Source organism: Zingiber officinale, chromosome 1A, assembly GCF_018446385.1.
Source record: "Zingiber officinale cultivar Zhangliang chromosome 1A, Zo_v1.1, whole genome shotgun sequence".
Classification (NCBI taxonomy): domain Eukaryota; kingdom Viridiplantae; phylum Streptophyta; class Magnoliopsida; order Zingiberales; family Zingiberaceae; genus Zingiber; species Zingiber officinale.
In genome coordinates this window covers 27,961,582-27,982,808 of record NC_055987.1, presented here as the reverse complement: position 1 = coordinate 27,982,808, position 21,227 = coordinate 27,961,582, and the positions used below count along the sequence as shown (strand labels likewise).

Sequence of the window (21,227 nt, the reverse complement as noted above, 5' to 3'; positions counted from 1 at the left end):
CAACTGTACATGCTATGCGCGCATCCTTAACTAGACCCGGGGTTGCAAATCCCTAATTTAGTAAGGTTTACTAGGTTGTCTAAACCCAGGGACCGACTATGGGAGCCCAGCCCAATGGATATCTAATCCTATACAGTGCCCCTACTGAAAAGTAAAATACTGAACATAAGCTAATAAATACTTGTCTTGCTTTTACTAGGTTGTCTAAACCCAGAACTAGGTTATCTAAACCAAGAGGCGACTGTGGGAGCCCACCCATTGGACATCTAGTCCTGTAAAAACTGGAGCAAGACTAAATAAGCTATAAAATGCTTCTATTGCATTTATTTAAGCTACTAAAATGCCTAAGTTGCATTTTCCTGTGTTAAATAATTTAATCGAACACTTGGTATGCGCTAATTCGCATTTTTTGTGTCAATAGTCTACATAATTCTAAACTAATACATGGAATTCACATGAAAGCTACTTATACTGCAGGTGAGGGGTTTCTTACCTCCTGTTCGTAATTTCTTACGAGTCTAATCGCAAGGTTTCACGGAGGAGAGATCTCTTCGACGATCTTCTCGCGTCTATGCGTTCCTCTCGCGGAGGGGAGCGTTCCTGTGCTGGAATCGCTGCCGGAAGGTGCTCTTAGAGTCCTAGGAGAGGAACTCTAGGCCCTCTTGTGGTTGGCGCCGAAAGAAGGAGGAGGAGGGGGAGTCGGCGTGGCTAGGGTGAGGGTGAGGAAAAATCACGCTAAGGGAAAATAACTCTTCACTTATTAATTCCTTATTTATATTAAGTGATAATTCCGGCCCAACTCCAACTTAAATAGAGTTGTTTCCCTTTCCTTTCAGCACGACCCTGCTGGGTTCACTTGGTTACCATGGTTCACCATAAGGCATAGGACCCATAGGTCTCGGGTTCAATTCCCGCCTAGGCCATTTTCGTTTTCTATTTGTTTTTGCTACTTCCACTGCTCTAAAAATTCTATAAAAATATCCTAAAATTCCCGAAAAATCATAAGATATTTCTAAAATGGTTTTGAGAATTTTCGGGCGTTACAATCCCCCATACCTTATAAAAAGTTCATCCTCGAACTTAGAATAATTCTCGGTACTTCTGTCTCATGCTGGCTTCTGTCTCCCAAGTTGCCTCTTCTGCTGTGTGACTGTGCCAAATAACCTTGACTAATGGTACCTCTTTGTTCCGCAATTTCTTAACTGCTCGGTCTATTATCTGAATAGGCCGACTGTCATAGCTGAGGTCTTCGCGGATTTGTACCGACTGGGGCTCAATCACCTGGGTGGCATCTGGGATATGCTTCTTCAGCATAGAGACATGAAATACATTGTGGACAGCTGACATTTCCTGGGGTAGCTCTAGCTCATATGCTACCTTGCCCACTCTTCTGCTGATAAGGTATAGTCCCACATATCTGGGACTTAGCTTGCCCTTCTTAACAAAACGCATTACTCCCTTCATGGGAGTTACTCTGAGGAACATTGAATCCCCAACTGAAAACTCCAAAGGTCTGCGCCGTGTATCAGCATAGCTTTTCTAGTGGCTCTGAGCTGTCTCTATCCTCTGGCGGATCTGCTGTATAGCTACTGTGGTATCTGCCACTAGATCTGTCTGGAGTTCTAGCTCTTTCTATTCACCACTCTCATACCAGCAGATTGGAGATCTACACCTCCGCCCATAGAGAGCCTCATAAGGTGCCATACCGATAGTGGCCTGATAGCTGTTGTTGTATGCAAATTCTGCTAAACTCAGATATTTGCACCAACTTCCCTTGAAATCTAGGGCACATGCTCGGAGCATATCTTCGAGTACCTGATTTACTCGCTCCGTCTGTCCATCTGTCTGAGGATGGAAGGTTGTGCTGAACTTTAGTTTCGTGCCCAAAGCTGACTGTACACACTCCCAGAAGTGTGATGTGAACCTACTGTCTCTGTCTGAAATAATGGTTCGTGGGACTCCATGTAATCTAACGATCTCCTTGAGAAACAACTGGGCTAACTGTTCCATGGAGTAGGATATCCTGATAGCTAAGAAGTGGGCTGATTTAGTCAATCTATCGACTATTACCCAGATGGTATCAAAACCCTTCGTGGTTCTGGGTAATCCCACTATGAAATCCATAGAAATGTCTTCCCACTTCCACTCTGGAATCTGAATAGGCTGCAAAACTCCTCCTGGTCTCTGATGTTCTGCCTTAACCCTCTGACAGGTTAGGTAGGTGCTGACATATCAAGCGATGTCTCTCTTCATTCCAGGCCACCAAAAACGTTTCTTCAAGTCCTGGTACATTTTGGTGGAGCCAGAATGCATCGCATAGGGAGTCTTGTGAGCCTCGTCTAGGATCTTCCTCTGTAGTTCCTCCTGATCCGGAACACATAGCCTGTCACCGAAATATAGTACCCCGCTATCTGATATTCTGAACTCTCCATTTTCTGATTCTGTTAATCCTTGCTTGATTTTCTGAATTTCAGGATCCTGTTCCTAAGCTTTCTGAATGTCACCAAGCAAGGTAGACTCTAATGTCATAGTAGAGAGCTGTCCAATTATGAGTTCGAGACCGAAACCTGTGATCTCTTTCTGTAAGGGTAGTGACATGGCTGCTAAAGATAATAGGGTAGCACTGGACTTTCTGCTAAGTGCATCTGCTACCCTATTGGCTTTCCCTGGGTGGTAGAGGATGTCTATATCGTAGTCTTTGACCAGTTCTAGCCATCTGCGCTGTCGCATATTCAGATCCTTCTGAGTGAAGAAGTACTTCAGACTCTGATGATCTGTATACACTCTGCACTGAGCTCCATACAAGTAATGTCTCCAAATCTTGAGAGCGAACACCACTGCTGCAAGCTCAAGGTCATGAGTAGGATAGTTCTTCTCATAGTCCTTGAGTTGTCTGGAGGCATAGGTGATTACCTTGCCATCTTGCATCAGCACTGCTCCTAGTCCCAACTTCGAGGCATCACTATATATATCAAAGCTGTCGGCGTTCTCTGGTAGAGTCAGAATAGGTGCACTGGTCAATCTCCTCTTCAGCTCGCTGAAATTGTTCTCACAGTCCTCTATCCACTGAAATTTCTTGTTCTTTCTGGTAAGAGCTGTCAGTGGGGAGGTTATCCTGGAGAAGTCCTCTACGAATTTTCTGTAGTAGCCTGCTAATCCCAGAAAGCTTCTGATCTCGCTAGCATTCTTGGGTCTCTTCCAATTGCTCACAGCTTCTATCTTGCTGGGGTCTACCATAATACCATCCCTTAAGATGATATGACCCAGGAAGGACACCTGATCTAACCAAAATTCACATTTTGTGAACTTGGCGTATAGCTGGTTCTGCTGAAGGGTCTGTAATACTGTTCTCAGGTGCTCTGCGTGTTCTTCTTGAGTTCTGGAGTAGATAAGGATGTCATCGATGAACACGATAACGAACCTATCTAAATATTCCCTGAATACCCTGTTCATGAGGTCCATGAAAGTAGCTGGAGCATTTGTCATGCCGAAGGGCATGACTACGAACTCGTAGTGTCCGTATCTAGTCCTGAATGCTGTCTTGGGTATATCCCCTTCTTTAACTTTCACCTGATGATAACCTGATCTGAGGTCTATCTTAGAGAACACTGCTGCTCCCTTTAGCTGATCGAACAGGTCATCTATTCTGGGAAGAGGATACCTATTCTTGATCGTGACTTGGTTCAGCGCTCGGTAGTCTATACACAGGCGCATGCTCCCGTCCTTCTTCTTCACAAACAATACAGGCGCTCCCCATGGTGAGTGACTAGGTCGTATGAAGCCTTTGTCAAGCAGCTCCTGTAATTGCTCATGAAGTTCTTTCAGTTCTGCTGGAGCCATGCGACAAGGTGCTTTGGACCCGGAATGAGCTCTATCTCAAATTCGATCTCCCCGTCTGCTAGGCCGTAACTCTTCAGGGAAGACTGCTGGTAGTCACATACGACTCGGACCTCGCTAGCTGCTGGTCCTTGTCCCGACTGGTATCGACTACGTGTGCTAAGAACCCCGTACATCCCGAATCCATTAACCTCTTTGCCTTCATATGAGAGAAACTTCGCTTTTCTCCGGTTCTCCGACGAATTCAATTGTGCTTCGCCAGTTGAATATGACTTGCTTACTTGCACTCATGGAGGCACCGATTTGATCAAGAAGTCCATCCCAAGATGACATCGTAGTCGGTCATATTACACCATCGATCGCAAAAGAGCTCTCTCCGCTATAGTGACCGCATCGCCTCGAGCCGCGTGGACGCCATGATTTCTCCCGAGGGTAACGTCGTAAGAAATCGCTACGAGTACCTCCGGAGGTATCGCTAACTTCTCAAAAAATGCCCTGGATATGTATGAATGGGTTGTCCCAGTATCGAATAAGACAGTTGCACTGTAAAATACTAATCGACCTATAACAACTGCCGAGGCATTTGCTACGCCTCTCCGGTCGGAATAGATCCGCATTTGTCGATGGAGGGGCTTCTAGTCCGCCTTGGCGATATGTCGACCATCTAAAGCGACCGCATCCGATGTAATCGGGCCGGCCGGCCTGCATCAATCCGGGCCGAGGAAGACCGGTCTTGTTTGACACCGCTGGCCATATGCCCTTCCCCGTCGTATTCAAGCATCCTCGTGCCCTTACGACAAACTCCTGGATGGAATTTCCCACAAGTAGCACACTTTGGATAACTGGCTCGCTTGCTTGGTGGTCTTTGGGTAACTCCCCGGTTTGCGCTTGTTGCTGGAGTTCCTTCCGCAGAGCCATGGAGCCGTGTGGCCTCGCTATTTCGAGTGCCCGAGCCTCCTTGACCTTTAGCTTCGAGAAAACTTGTCACGCTGATACTGCTCGTAGTGCTCTGGTCGTGGTGCTACCGACTAGTTCTTCTGGTTTGTGGCCCTGTGAATGCCGCTAGCCACGTTCATTACTATTTGGCCTCAACATCTTGAGCATCAACCGGACTCGTTCTTTCTCTGTACTTACTAGTTCAGGGCATAGACGAGCCAATCTATTGAATTTCTTCACGGCCTTCCTCAACTGATAGGTTACCCCGACGAAACTCGGTGAACTCGTCGTAGTGGCGGTTGGTGACCCGCATGTGAAAGAACTCCTCAAAGAATTCCTTCAAGTCACCCATGTCATCCGGGTTCACCGGCCCTTCGCCTAATTCTCCCACCACATGCATCTCCGCCGATGTAAGGAGGCGACTTCACCTTCTCATGTTCTCGCCAGTCCAGAAGCTCCATCGCACTTTCCAAGTGTTTTGAACCAGGCTTGTGCATCCCATGGTTCACTAGTGCCCGAGAAGTTCTCGGCTTGACTCTCTGCCACTGGATTAGGCTTCTCTTGGGGCCACTGGTGCTGTAGGTTGGACTGGTGGAACCTCTAAGACTACTAGTGTTGCTAAGTTTGGTTCTGGAGTGACTGTGGGGGTATTCTGCTGACTAGCCTTTAGGGTGGCTATCTCCTGCTGCTGTTCAGCTAGCTGCTACTGTAACTGGGCCACTAATGCTGTCAGGTCTGTGGGAGGCACTGAACTGCCTGCCTCATGCTGGGGCTCAGTGGCTGGTGCCCTCCTAGCTGGGTGTCCTCGTGCCATTTCTAAAGGAACAAAGGACATACATAACTAAATATCATGTTCACATAGCTAATATCATCATGTTAGGCTCTATCATAAATAAACATGCTTCATTTATCTCTAACATGAAAACAAGAAATATAAACAAAGTGAGAGATGTTCTTACTTGGAAGCTGCAGGTTCAATGCGGATGTGTGTGTAGAAAGTATGGAAGTTGCTCTGATACCACTCTGGAACGACCCACCTTCTACTAACTAAGCTGTAAGGCCGATCGTCACATTATGTTGTACTAAACTATTCCCTGACCACCAATGAACCTAGGTGCGGAAGCTGTACTAATTAAAATTTTGCTAAGCTGTTATCATTTCTTGGTTCTAAACATGCTAAGGTAGGTAAACTAACTATTCATAACATGTTTTACCTTCCCCATGACCAAGGAACTGAACTTAGACATTTTCCCGCTGATATCAAACCTCCCAATCGATCCATTGATCGATTGGAACATCGAATCGATCCAGTGATCGATCCAGCACGCTACTGTGCTCGGGGCAATAATTTGGATCGATCGGCTGATCGATCCAGGCTGGTCAATCAATCCAATGATCGATCCCAGAGCTCTCTGTTCGTGACGGAAATGGCTGGATCGATCGGCTGATCGATCCAGAAGCCTACTGTTCGCGGAACAGATTGCCCAATCGATCAGCTGATCGATTGGGAACCCCCAATCGATCCACCGATCGATTGGGGTTTCTGATTTTGCAGTTAAGCTCTGATTTCAGCACTGTTTCGTGCCTCAATCACATTACAAGTGCTAAAATGACTATGAAACACCCTAACAATAACAACTAACATTCTAACCACAGAAAAAGAGGTGTTCTAAACATAATAGAGTGCATGGTCACTAGTTCATAGCAATTAACGTACTAAAGTGCAAATGACAAAATACTGAAAAGTTCTAAAGCTTAAACAGAGCTTGCTAAAATTCCCTAGATCTTTATTCCAAGTTCCTGCCCACACACATCTTCGTAGCATTGCCCTCCAGCCTCCGCTAGTCCATCTTTCCTTTACCTTTATCTGCAGTATAAGGAAAAGAAAGTATCTATAAGCTTTCGCTTAGTAAGAAACCATCTACCTCACAAAAAAATGCATACGATGCATTTATGTTTTTTTTTAAAAAAAACATGCTATCAAACATATGTTAAACTTGTTAAAACATGGCATACTGAAATCTCTGAACATGAACACTAAACATGGCATATAAAGCAAATCATAAATATCATGTGTAACAATAAAGAAAACTGAGCTGAACATGAATTAAGCTAGACTGGAACTGAATTCAAACTCAACTAACATAACTGATCTTTGTGAGTTTTTAAAAGCTACAATATAATAGATTAAAATACATAGTCATACTGCTAATGGGCCCGGCAACTGTACATGCTATGCGCGCATCCTTAACTAGACCCGGGGTTGCAAATCTCGAATTTAGTAAGGTTTACTAGGTTGTCTAAACCCAGGGACCGACTATGGGAGCCCAGCCCAATGGATATCTAATCTTGTACAGTGCCCCTACTGAAAAGTAAAATACTGAACATAAGCTAATAAATACTTGTCTTGCTTTTACTAGGTTGTCTAAACCCAGAACTAGGTTATCTAAACCTAGAGGCGACTGTGGGAGCCCACCCATTGGACATCTAGTCCTGTAAAAACTGGAGCAAGACTAAATAAGCTATAAAATGCTTCTATTGCATTTATTTAAGCTACTAAAATGCCTAAGTTGCATTTTCATGTGTTAAATAATTTAATCGAACACTTGGTATGCGCTAATTCGCATCCTTTGTGTCAATAGTCTACATAATTCTAAACCAATACATGGAATTCACACGAAAGCTACTTATACTGCAGGTGAGGGGTTTCTTACCTCCTGTTCATAATTTCTTACGAGTCTAATCGCTAGGTTTCACGGAGGAGAGATCTCTTCGACGATCTTCTCGCGTCTATGCGTTCCTCTCGCGGAGGGGAGCGTTCCTGTGCTGGAATCGCTGCCGGAAGATGCTCTTAGAGTCCTAGGAGAGGAACTCTAGGCCCTCTTGTGGTTGGCGCCGAAAGAAGGAGGAGGAGGGGGAGTCGGCGTGGCTAGGGTGAGGGTGAGGAAAAATCACGCTAAGGGAAAATAACTCTTCACTTATTAATTCCTTATTTATATTAAGTGATAATTCCGGCCCAACTCCAACTTAAATAGAGTTGTTTCCCATTCCTTTTAGCACGGCCCTGCTGGGTTCACTTGGTTACCATGGTTCACCATAAGGCATAGGACCCATAGGTCTCGGATTCAATTCCCGCCTAGGCCATTTTCGTTTTCTATTTGTTTTTGCTACTTCCACTGCTCTAAAAATTCTATAAAAATATCCTAAAATTCCTGAAAAATCATAAGATATTTCTAAAATTGTTTTGAGAATTTTCGGGCGTTACATTGTGACTCACCATAGACCAGAAGTTTATCCAAAGAATACTTACTTGTTGAACCCAAAGCTAAACCTGAATCTAACACAAAATTAAACCAGACCCTTAAATTCAACAATAGTTCATCTCACAACAATTATAGGGTTACCTGATCGAAAATTTAGATCGGGTGAGATGACTAAGAAATTAAAAATTAAAATAATTTTTTTAAAAAAAACTCAATTTTAAAAATCTTTCAAAACTTAATTTCAAAATTATTTCAAAATCTTTTAAAAATCATTTTAAAAATCTTTCAAAACTTAATTTCAAAATTATTTCAAAATATTTTAAAAATCATTTTAAAAATCTTTCAAAACTTAATTTCAAAATTACTTCAAAATCTTTTAAAAACTATTTTAAAAATATTTCAAAACTTAATTTCAAAATTACTTCAAAATCTTTTAAAAATCATTTTAAAAATCTTTCAAAACTTAATTTCAAAATTATTTCAAAATCTTTTAAAAATTATTTTAAAAATATTTTAAAAATATTTCAAAACTTAATTTCAAAATTATTTCAAAATCTTTTAAAAATCATTTTAAAAATCTTTCAAAACTTAATTTCAAAATTATTTCAAAATCTTTTAAAAATCTTTCAAAACTTAATTTCAAAATTATTTCAAAATCTTTTAAAAAACATTTTAAAAATCTTTCAAAACTTAATTTCAAAATTACTTCAAAATCTTTTAAAAATCATTTTAAAAATCTTTCATAACTTAATTTCAAAATTATTTCAAAATCTTTTAAAAAATCATTTTAAAAAATCTTTAAACTTTAGGGCTCTAATACCTGATCAATACCAATTAGATAATTTGATTACTATTTAACTTGAATTATGCTTGGACTTAAGGACCAACTGAATAAATAACCTAAATTAAAATTTTAGCTACTCTCTCTCTTCAACCTAAAAATTAACAAGTTCTTTTTCAAAAATAAGTATTATTTTATTCAAAATTAAGCTAAGTTACTTTTTCACTTAAGCTATATTTTCAAAATTTAATATTTGCAAAAGGCTTAGCTAAGTGACTTATATAGCAACTTTCAAACTTAGCCATCTTTATGAATTTTTGCTGAGTTACCTAATCGATTCATTCTATACTTGGCTAAAAGTATTAAAAGCATATTCCTTGCAAAATTTAACTCATGGCTTACAAAATTTTTTTGCCAAGTAAAAAGAGCCTTCAAAATAATTTGCCTCCAAAATTCTTTAAAATCTAGCTAAGTTTTTCTAAACTTAGTTACATATTTTTTTTCTCTTTTCCTCTAAAACCAACTAAGTTTACAAAGAGGCTAAAGCCATCCTTCAAGTCATCCATAAATTAGCCTTTTTAACTTAGGAGAAAAATAACTAACAAATTTTTTTACTAGCTAAGTGTTTCACAAGCATTTTTCCAAAGACTAAGACTATTTTTTTCTAAAAACTTAAAACATGCTTTCCAACTGGCTTATTTTTTGATATATGCCAAAGGGGGAGAGTAGGAAATTCAAAATTAAAAGTAAAAAGTGTTTTATTAAGGGGGAGAGTAGGTAATTCAAAAGTAAAACTTTATTTAAATTCAAAAAGGAAACCCTGTATTAAGGGGGAGCTTCACAAAAGTTTAAGTGTTAGCTTAAGTTAGGCGTTCATTTGAATTTATGTACTTAAGCTTGCTCACTTAAAACTTTTTAACATACTTATGCATTTGTTTTTACTTAACTTTGAATTTGGGTTGCCATAATAAAAAAGGGGGAGATTGTTGGTGCGGGAAGCATCCGACGATCGAACCCAAGTTTTGATAATGACAAAGGGTTCAAAGTTAAGTCTTGTTGTTATCTAACATGTTAAATGAGTGTTTCAGGAAAGTCCTAACTGCGGTTAGGCAAAGGGAAAACCCTAAGGGGTGGTAACCCTAGGTCCTAAGGAGTGGTAACTCTAGGTGGAGAAAAGTCCTAGCTGCGGTTAGGCAAAGGAAAACCCTAGGGGGTGGTAACCCTAGGTCATAGGGGGTGGTAACCTTATGCAGAAAGTCTTGGCATGTCGATGGCTTCAGGCAAAAGTCCTAGGGGGTGGTAACCCTAGGTGGAAAGTCCTGGTGTCGCAAACCAGGTGAAAGACTGGACTAGCCGGGAAGCGGATGTCCAGCAAAAAGTTCGGAAGCGTCGAGTGTTGAGCAAAAGTCCAGTTGATCTGGAGGATCGTACTGGCAACAGGTAAATCTCCTGAGTGGAGTAGGTGAGGACGCGTTCCCCGTAGAGGGAACAGTAGGCGTCGGGTCGACCTAGGGTTTCCGATTGGAAATCCGAAGTCAGACTCGGACAGTCCGAAGACTGTCATTATCACATCTATTATGTTTTATGTGTTAACTTTGTACTGCAGGGTATATTTGGGACTAATGTATCTTGTAGGGACCAAAGTGCAAAGATTAACCTCGGATGAACAGTATCTGAGGCGCCTCCATGGAGCTTGGAGGCGCCTCGGGTGCAAAACCTGAGCTGGCTGCGAAGCAAGCTTGGAGGCACCTTGAAGGAATCCAAGGTGCCTTGGACAGCTTGATGAAGGCGCCTTGGAGAGGTTGGAGGCGCCTTGAACCTGATAAGGTTCGACCAGTTCAACACTTATCTCCGCGGCTGACTCAGCTCATTCAAGGCGCCTTGGTGAACAGTAGAAGGCGCCTTAAATACCCTTTATAAGGGGTCTCGACCAGCAGCTCAAAACAAGAATTCCCAAGTCTTCTATCTCCAATGTGCTGCTCTGAAAGACGCCCGAAAGTGCTGCTACAAGTGTACGACAACCCGAAGCTCCGAGATTCTATTCTTGTCGTTGGTATAATTAGTTTTTGCATTTACTTGTACTTCATCTTGTAATCCTTTTATCGAGCTTATAGTTGTTACCCACGCAAAGCGATCAAGGATCGCGGGCCTTCGAGTAGGAGTCGATCAAGGCTCCGAACGAAATAAAAATCTCTTGCGTCTGTGTATGTTTGTTTTTATTCCGCTGCATTAACTCTTACGCTTTTTACGATTCCGATAATCAAATGAAATAGCCGCGAGCGTTATTCACCCCCCCCCCCTCTAGCGCGTCTCGATCCAACATATCATCCATAACAATTGAGATGTACATTCACCTAGGGCTATATATTCAGCTTCAGTGGTAGATAAAGCAACACAGTGTTGCTTTCTATTGGACCAACTTATTAGGCACTAACCTAGAAATTAACAGGTACCACTTGTGCTTTTTCTATCTAGCTTACACCCAGTATAGTCTGAGTAAGAGTAGCCGGTTAGGTCAAGGGTGCAAGATCTCGGGTACCATAATCTTACATTTAGGGTTCTCTTAATATACCTAAGTATTCTTTTGACAAAGGTTAAGTGAGACTCTTTTGCACAAGATTGGTATCTTGCACACATACCTACTGTGAAAAGAATGTCTGGTCGGCTCGTAGTTAGGTACAATAGACTCCCTATCACACTTCGATAGTATTTCAAATCTACTGGTTTACCTTCTAAGTCTGAGTCAATTTGACTATTAGTAGCCATTGGTGTATTAAAATTTTTTGAGTTTTCCATTCCAAATTTTCTAACTAATTCCTTAGCATATTTAGTTTGATAATTGTAAATTCTATCTTTGGTTTGTTTAATTTGTAAATCTATGAAAAAGTTAAGTTCACCTACCAGACTCATTTCAAATTCATTTTCTATTAATTTGATAAATTTTTTCAAAAATTTGGAGTTTGTTGATCAAAAAATTATATCGTCTACGTAAATTTGGGCTATAAAAATGTCTTTTTCTAAGGTTTTTACAAAAAAGGTTGGATCTATTTGACCTTTTTTGAACCCTTTTGATATTAGATAATTGGACAAACGTTCATAACAAGCCCTAGGTGCTTGTTTTAGTCCATATAGAGCCTTTTTTTAGTCTAAAGACATGATTTGGATGTTCTAAGTCCTCAAATCCTGGGGGTTGATCTACATATACCTTTTCTTTAATAAATCTATTTTAAAATACAAATTTTACATCCATTTGGTATAGCTTAAATTCCTTTTGTGCTGCATAGGCCAGCAGCATCCTAATGGATTCAAGTCTGGTTACAGGGGCATAGGTCTCATCATAGTCTAACCCTTCTACTTGATTGAACCCTTTAGCTACTAACCTGGCTTTGTTTCTAACTATTTTACCTTGATCATCTAATTTTTTTCTAAAAACCCATTTAGTATCAATTACGGTCTTGTTAATGGGCTCAGGTACTAATTCCCAGCTAGACCTGATTTCTTTCAAATTGGGCTAACTCTTCTTGCATTGCTAAGGTCCAGTCTGGGTCTCGTAGGGCTTCATCTATGGTTTTGGATTCAATTTTGGAAATGAGGGCTATTTGGCTTAAGTTCCTATAAGATGACCTAGTCCTGACTCCTAGAGTTAGATCACCCAAAATTTGGTCAGATGGATGATTGATGCTTGTTCTTGTTGATCTTATATTTGGGTTAGTAATTGGTTCTTCAGATTCATTAGGTTCAGGTTGAATTTCATCATCATCTTCTGTATTTCTTGAGTTAACATTTTCTGTATTATTATTTTCATTTATTATATTGGGTAGTTTATTTTCTTTATCAAATATTACATTTGTTGTTTTTCAACTTTTAGGGTATTTTTGTTATAAACTCTATATGTCTTACTGGTTGTTGAGTACCCTAAAAATATTCCTGGGGTTGTTTTTGATGAAAATTTTCCTAAATAGTCTTTAGTGTTTAAAATAAATACTTTACACCTAAATACTTTTAAATAGTTTAAGTTAGGAATTTTATTATAGTATATTTCATAGGGTGTTTTATTCTGAAATTTGTTAATTAAAATCCTATATAACAGGCTGTATTAATTGCTTCAGCCTAGAATTGATTAGATAATTTGTATTCGTTTAACATGGTCCTATCGGCTTCTTGTAGAGTTCTATTTTTACGTTCTACTAGACCATTTTGTTAGGAGGGTCCTAGGGCAAGAATATTCATGTTTATACCCATTAATTTCACAAAATTCAATAAAGTTATGATTTGTAAATTCTCCCCCATGGTCACTTCTAATTCTTTTTATCTGAGTGTCTTTTTCATTTTCTATTAATTTACAAAAAACTTTAAACACTTCAAGAGTTTCATCTTTAGTTTTTATAAATTTTACCCAAGTAAATCTTGAATAGTCATCGATTATTACTAAGCAATATTGGTTTTTACTTAGTGACTTGGCTCCATGTGAATCAAACAAGTTTAGGTGAAGAAGCTCAAGTATTGAAGTTGTTCTATTTAGGTTGGTTAACTTATGGTTTGACTTGGTTTGTTTACCTTGTTGATAGGCATCACAAATTGAATTTTTCAATAAATTTAAATTTGGACAGACCTCTAACTAGACCATTTTGACTCATTTTTAAAATGAGTCTAGTATGAGTGTGACCCAATCTCCTGTTCCACAACTCAGTTTCCTCTTGTTGTGTTAATAAACACTCTAGTGAGGAAGTTGGTAGGTCTATAGTATAAATATTCTTTTTCTTAATACCCTTAAGTGTAATTTTAGGATTATTAATATTCTTAATTATACACTCAGTTTTTGAAAATATGATTAAATATCCTGAGTCACATAACTGGCTAATACTAAGTAAATTGAAACTAAATTGTTCAACTAATAATGCTTTTCGAATGTAAAAATCAGAATTTAGTTGAATATTACCTATTCCGATTACCTTAAGGGTCCCGTCGTTGCCGAATGCAACATACCCTAGGTTCTTGAGTTTCAGCTTACTGAATTTCAATATATCTCCAGTTATATGTCTAGAGTAGCCACTATCTAGCATCCATTGATTCAAATCTTTATGTTCCTACATAAGGTATTTGATTTGGGTCAATTTAATGGATTCAGAAGATAGTTTGATTGAAATCAACTTAGTGTTCCATCTCACCCAATCTAAATGATCAAAACATGGTATCCCTATGGGTGATTGTGAGATGGTATATTAGATTAATTGGGGTTAACTTAATTAGGTTAATTTTATTTAAGTTAATTTAATTAATTAAAAAGTTAATTAAGTTAATTATAAAATTAATTAAATTTATTGAATTAATTATTAAGTTAATTAAGTTGATTAAGTTGAATTAATTATTAAGTTAGTTAAGTTAAATTAATAATTTAATTTAGTTAAGTTAAATTAATTATTAAGTTAATTAAGTTGATTGAGTTGAATTAATTATTAAGTTAGTTAAGTTAAATTAATTATTAAGTTAATTAAGTTGATTAAGTTGAATTAATTATTAAGTTAGTTGAGTTGAATTAATAAATTAATTGAATTGAATTAGGTTAAGTTGACTTATAAATTATATTTAGTTGATTAAATTGTTTAGATTAAGTGGTTAATTATTTAGATTTGACTAAGTTCAATCTAGATCCATCTCACCCGATTCTAGGTTATCAAACAGGAACCTTAAGTAGTTTTGTGAGATGGTTATCTTGATTTAGATTATTTCTAAGGATTAATTTATATTTGAGTTAGACTTAGGTTTTCTAATTGGTTAATTAAATATATATTTCAAGGATCGGTTCCTAGACTGTGGCGAGACTCTAGGCTTTCTTGGGTATGAGATCATCAACCACTTCTAGACAGAACCTTTCAAAGAAAATATATATTTAATTTTTCTTTTGAAACCCCTATGTTTAACTAAACAAGTGTAAATTACGCCTAGGTCCTTAAACTATCCTAGTATAGTCATGCTTATTACCTAAAAAGAAAATAAATAGGCATCAAACAATTCTAGAGATAGTTTTTCTATTGGCTCCTCCTAGATCATAGCCTCGATATGGTTTATCAAGGAAATACACTTGATCCTTGGGGACCCAATATTGACCAAGTCCAACTTGATTGACCAAGTTGGACTTAGGTACCCATGCTTGGACTATCTTTTTATTTGGTCTGTTGACAAGTGATAAATATGACCAAAATTTCTTTTTGGTTCTAAATCCTAGTCCGTATCGATTGTAAACGGCTTTCTGTGTTCCAAGAATCAAGTCAAGATTCTTGGAACCCAATGTAAACCGTTCTAATGCAGTTTTCAAATCCTTGACTTGACTTTTCAGGCTAGAATTCTCTTCCTCAAGCTTTTGGACTTGAGTTGAGGTTCCAGTCTGAACTGGGTCAGTTAAGGATTCGAAGTTAGTTACTTCTTTAATGGAGGTTACCTCCTTTAGAAGAGACTTGATCCGAATGTTGGACTTAGCTAATTTATGCATTAAATAATTGATTAAATTGTATAAACGACGCGTACTTAAAGAGGGGTTTGGCCCTTCGGAAATGGATACGGATCTGTGGCTTCTCTCGGACTCAGCTTCCGATTCATCCTTGCTTCTGAATTCGCTGATTTGATCCCGGGTCATCATTGCGAGAAAACTCGTCTGTTCGAGTTCTTCGTCGTCGGACTCTTTTGAGGATGACTCGTCCCATGTCGCCTTTAGGGCCTTCTTCCTTCTTGCCTTTTCTGTATCTTTCTGGTTCGGACAGTTGGCCTTGATGTGCCCCTTCTGGTTGCATCTGTAGCACATTACCTTGAACTTTACCTTTGAGTTTGGTTGAGCCTCTTTGGACTGGATGAGCTTTCTGACATCCTTCTTGTTGAAGCCCTTCTTCTTTCTGTAGAGCTTCCTCATTAGGTTGACGAGTTCCGTCGTGAGCTCGTCATCGTCGTCATCCAAATCCGGTTCTTCTTCTGACTCCGATTCGGTTTTGCGCTTTGTTTTAGCTTCCCGGGTTCTTCCTGTACCTGCAACCAAAGCTACACCTTTCTCGACTGGATGTGAGTTAATCTGTTCATGTAATTCAAACTCCACAAACAACTCATCTAATTTTATTGAAGAAAGGTCCTTAGAAACCTTGTAAGCATCTACCATGGATGCCCACAAGATATTCCTCGGGAAAGCGTTTAGAGAATACCTAATTACATCTCTATTTTCTACCTTTTGTCCAATTACATGTAGACCGTTGAGTAGGTCTTGTATCCGGGAGTGGACTTGGCTAGTCATCTCATTTTCCTGTATTTTAATATTATATAGTTTATTGAATATTAAATCTCTCTTGCTTACCTTGGTGTCGGACATTCCTTCATGAAGCTCGATCAGCTTCTCCCAAAGTTCCTTGGCACTCAAGAACGGGCCAACGCGGTTCAATTCCTCCTTCGATAAGCCGCACTGGAGGGTCTAGGTCGCCTTGGCATTCGCTTCTACCTTTTTGATAAGAGTCGCATCCCAATCCTCGTAAGATATTAGCTTGTCGGTGTCGTTAGTTGGTAGTTGAAAATCGATTTTGATGATCATCCAGACTTCAAAGTGAGTCTAAAGATACACCTCCATCGGGCCCTTACAGTAACTGAAGTCATCTCCGATGAAGAGCGGTGGTCGAGCGGTGCTATACCCTTCTTGAAGAGCCATAAAAAAATCTTGCACAAAAAAAAGGAACAGAAAACGAGTCCCAGGACTTGATCCTGGATTAGCAGTGTGGTAAAAAAAAAAATTACGATCTCGAGTGGTGTTGCACCAACTTCAAGACAAATCTAATTACAAAAGAAACTTAGATCGGAAGATGGCAAGAATACCGAATCCGATCGACTCCGAAAAGCTGAAATCACCACGAAAAGAATGCTTAATTGGTGGTTGCACCAAATCAAAGCAACCCCGCTCTGATCTTCCCCGATGCCGAAGCCACGAGGAAATCGATCGCGCTAGCACCAAGCGTCCACCGCCGACTAAGGCTCTTCTCCACTGATCACTGGAGTCCATCCGGAGATTTCTCTTCTCCTAGAGTCGTCGACCCTGCATTGGTGGATCTCCAGTTAAGAGGGGTTTGAACCCTAGATCTAACCTCCTGCGGCGCCTCTCTACACATCGCAGCTTCGACGATCGAACCAAGTTTGCTCTAACCGATCTTTACTCTAGTGTTGGCATTGCCCTATTCCTCTGTCTCAGCTCACCGCCACAATAACCTCCCGAGCCCTTGATAATTAGCATTTTGATACATTATTTCTACCCTTAATTTTCATGTTTTAATCCTTTCATATGATTAATTGTTGATTTTTATCATGTTTATTAAGTTGGATTTATATTATGAGTTTTGTTATAATTCTTCCTATTTTTATGGATTTCTACTTATAATTGTGCACTTTTATTTTCTAGGGATTGAGCTCAAGTTGATCCAAATTGAACCTAAAGACTTGAGTCAATGAGAAGTCCAATCTGAAGAAATTTGAGCCATTGGATCAAATCTGAAGCAAATTAAATGAAAGATTCAGATCTGATTAATTCTAACCGTTCATCAAGATCTGGTTGATTTTGGCCAATCTGTGTAGATCTGGCATGATCTGAGCCGCTCATCTTGATCTAGCCATCCGGACCATTCAATGGGTTTGAGTTGATCTCGACCGTTCACTCAAATTTGATCTCAGCCACTCCTTCGGATCTGGGTTGATCAGGACCGTCGGATCAAATTTAGGGGAATAAATCCACAAAGCCAGCATTTCTGATGGGGCGCATCGCATCTTCTCCCGTTCGGCTCCTTCTCACGCGACTGTCGTTTCTTCTCCTTCACCGACGGCCGGCGGCCACCTCCACTCAACCACCGCCGCCGGCCGGACACCATCTCCTTCCTTCTTCTATTCACACCGCAGCCAAGGAATTTTGCCTCTACCACTCAGTCTTCTCTCTGTTCGCGACGTCCTCTGTGCTCGCGGCATTTCCTCCTCGCGCGGGCTAGGGTTCGCTACAGATTCAACAGGCGACTTCATTCCTCCGAGTTTTGAGTTCTAGCAGCAACATCTTCTCCAGATTTGGTCAGCACAGCAGACTTCAATTCCAGCACTACTTCCTTCATCCGGACCAGATTTGGCCAGTCACAGCTCCACCTTTTCTTCCACAGCAGTCTTCAAGTTTGATCAGCAATTCTTCAACAAATCTAGACATCTTTTGTTTGTTGCAGTTTCTTCACTTGATTCGAATTTATAGTGATGTTTCTTTTAGTTGATTGTTTGATGCTTGTATTGAATTGTTCTCCCTTGTTTTAGATTTGCACGTACTCATGTCATTTCGATTTATGCTCATAAGGTGTTCGACAAAATGTTTCTTCCAACAGTAGGTTTAAATTCGTGCACTTTATTTCACTTAATGTTTGCTTGTCTTATCTTTTGCAATTGCTATAAGTTTTGTTCTTCATTTGAATGCAATTAGGCTAGGGTAGATTAGCTTTCTTTAATGCTCTAAGTTACATTCCATGCTTAGTTTCATTACATGCTTACTTTATGTTGTCTTTAATTTCCTTGCAATCATAGTTTAAGTTAGACTAGGTTTTCTTATTTCCATCGTCTTTCATTTACTACGTAGGTTCATTTAATACTTTTCTCTTTCATTCCTTAGTTTAGTTCCGTTAATGGTCCTTTGCTTCTGACTGATTAATATCTTTCTAGTTCCTTTGCTATTTGAATTTTGGTGTATATGCAAGATCTAATGATTTTAAATCACATTTTCAGATTTGACTTAATGTGTAGTGTCCATCTCCATTCAGTCCCTTAGTAGATCAAGAATGTCATGCTATAGAATGTACCTCTTTTTTATTGGAGAAGATGATTCTGTTTCCATTTTGATATCAGGTTCATAAGCAGGGTGTTGCACTTGGAAGATCTGTTGACTTGACAAAGTTTGATGGTTATGACCAATTGATCGAGGAGTTAGATCAGCTATTTGAATTCAAAGGAGAATTGATGACTCCAAATAAAAATTGGATGATTGTATTTACTGATAATGAGGATGATATGATGCTTGTTGGAGATGACCCTTGGCAGTAAGCATGCTTCTACATTCCTAATGTTCTTCTCTTATGTATATATATCTTCCATTTTCTATGTATAAAGTGGATATGTTGACAACTGGTGTTGTATAATTTTCTGCAGAGAATTTTGTGCTATGGTCCGTCAGATTTTTATATACCCAAAAGAGGAGGTCTAGAAGATGGATTCAAGTACCTTGCACCCAAAAAATGAAGATTGTCCTAACAACTGGTGTTGTTTTATGTTATTTGCCTACTACCAATGCAGTTTAACTGATTTTACATTGACTGAACAAGGTTGATTTTATTTAGGTATCAAACTCTCCCATTTGTTTTAGATATTACATGTCTTGTTTGTTAATTTCTCCAAACCATTATTTCTCAATTTGTTAACAAGGAAACTCATGTTAGCATAGTCATGATCAGAGCCTAATTATAGTTTACAATTATCTGAGTGTTATTGATTAACTGTTCTGTCCTTTCTTCTGGTTATTTTTTTTTTTAAATTTATGCACTCATTTAGATGGTTTATTATTCTTGTTGTGATGAATTCAGGTCTAGTGAAAATACTGAAGAAGTATGACAAGAGAACAGGAGCACTTATCAGGCAGCCCTTCATCGAAAAGGTGCTGCAGTAGCCATTCTTTACAACTGATCTCCTATATATACAAACTCGTGAAGGAGTGTGTGGCTATGCTCGACCACCTCTTCCCCAGCAACAACCTGTCAATTTCAGCAGAATGCGACGGACAAAATGGAGTGCCAAAGCCGGCACAATTAGGTGGGAGGGTTCCGGAGTTAGAGGAGATTAAATATATGCAGAGCTTATACATGAAGAGCACCGTAGCAGCGCTACGGTCCTTGAAACAGATTAGGAGCAAAAGTTCAACAGTCAAAACAGATTAGAAAATCTCGTGTTATATTATTCTACCTTTGTTTTAATAGTGTTATCATTTTGTTGGTTGCTTATGAAATTTTGTTGGTTGTTTATGAAATTTCTTCAGAATGTTATAGATATTATTTTTGAATGTTAGAAAATTATATATTAAATTTTATTTTGAAATTTAGTATTTTGAATGATTTATAATATTGGAAAATTGTGTATTAATTTTTTTTATTTTTTATTTAAAAAAGACAACGGTTTTTCACTGTTGTCGTAAATAGTTTAAAACTGTTGTTGAAGACCCTGTTATTAAAGGTAGACGCTCAAAGACAACGGTGAAAAACTGTTGTCTTTGAAGGAAAAGACAACGGTTTTTCACCGTTGTAAAACTGTTGTCTTTGCCTTCAAAGACAATGGTTAAAAACTGTTGTCTTTGGGCACCCCTTTTAACAACACGGCCTTTAACAACAGTCCGAAAGGGGCTACGACAACGGTGAAAAATCGTTGTTGTTAGGCTTTTTTCTTGTAGTGAAAGAATGGATACAAACAGGACAAGATCATAGAAATAGGAAATTGACAAATCCACAAGAGTTTTACATTAAATCTTCATTACAAATACTCTCTCCATCCTAGAACAAGAGATCTAATCCATAGAACGAAGAAGGAAAATTGAAAAGAAGAAGATTACAAGAATTCTTGGTCCCCAAGTCCAAGAAATAAGAGAAAGAAAGCTTATCTACGATGAAGAATGATCTTCGGATCCAATCCTCAATTACAGAGTCGAAACGTTGAGGAATCTGCCCTTGAATCGCTGAAAATACCTCTGAGAAGATAGAGGAACACCCCAAATCTTGATTCCCCCCAAAAGGGAGAAGATCCCTTTTCAAATCTTGGAGAAGGCCTTATATAGAGGAGGGGTTTGGGCGCCACACGGCCCCGAGGCACGGCCGTGTGAGGTTCACACGACCAAGGCCACTCCCTTCTCTGCCTACCTTACACGGTCATGTGTGATACACGATCGTGACATGCTTCTTCCACAACTCCCTTTGCATGGTCATGTAGATCTACACGGCCTGCACTGCCTCTGCCTCTGGAAAATTTGCACGCCCGTGTGGTGCACACGGCCAGGGCCTTCTTGGTCTCTGGAAACCTTGCACGATCGTGTGGTGTACATGGCCGAGACTTTCTTGATCTCTGGAAACCTTGCATGGCCGTGTGATGTACACGTCCTAGCTCCTTTTGGCTTGAAATCTTGGCACGGTCGTGTGAGGTTCACACGGTCGAGGCCACTTCCTTTTCTGCTACAACCACACGGGCAAGGATCTCCACAAGGCCTGGGCAACCCCCCATCGCAAGGCCGTGTGATGTTCAGGTACAGCGCCTTCCTCTCTAGCTTCGCTTGTAGATTTGGCCTTGAGCATGAATCCTTCACCAAATTCGACCCCTATATACAAAAAATGCAC

The 21,227-nt window shown here is 39.4% G+C and overlaps 1 long non-coding RNA gene across 1 annotated transcript; it reads left to right on the top strand.

Moving 5' to 3' along the window:
- Positions 1-17,585: 17,585 nt before the first annotated feature.
- Positions 17,586-19,867, top strand: LOC122021943. Its single transcript, XR_006122718.1, has 3 exons — positions 17,586-18,896; positions 19,006-19,193; positions 19,437-19,867. It is a non-coding gene; the product is annotated as an uncharacterized LOC122021943 (long non-coding RNA).
- The last annotated feature ends 1,360 nt before the right edge of the window (positions 19,868-21,227 follow it).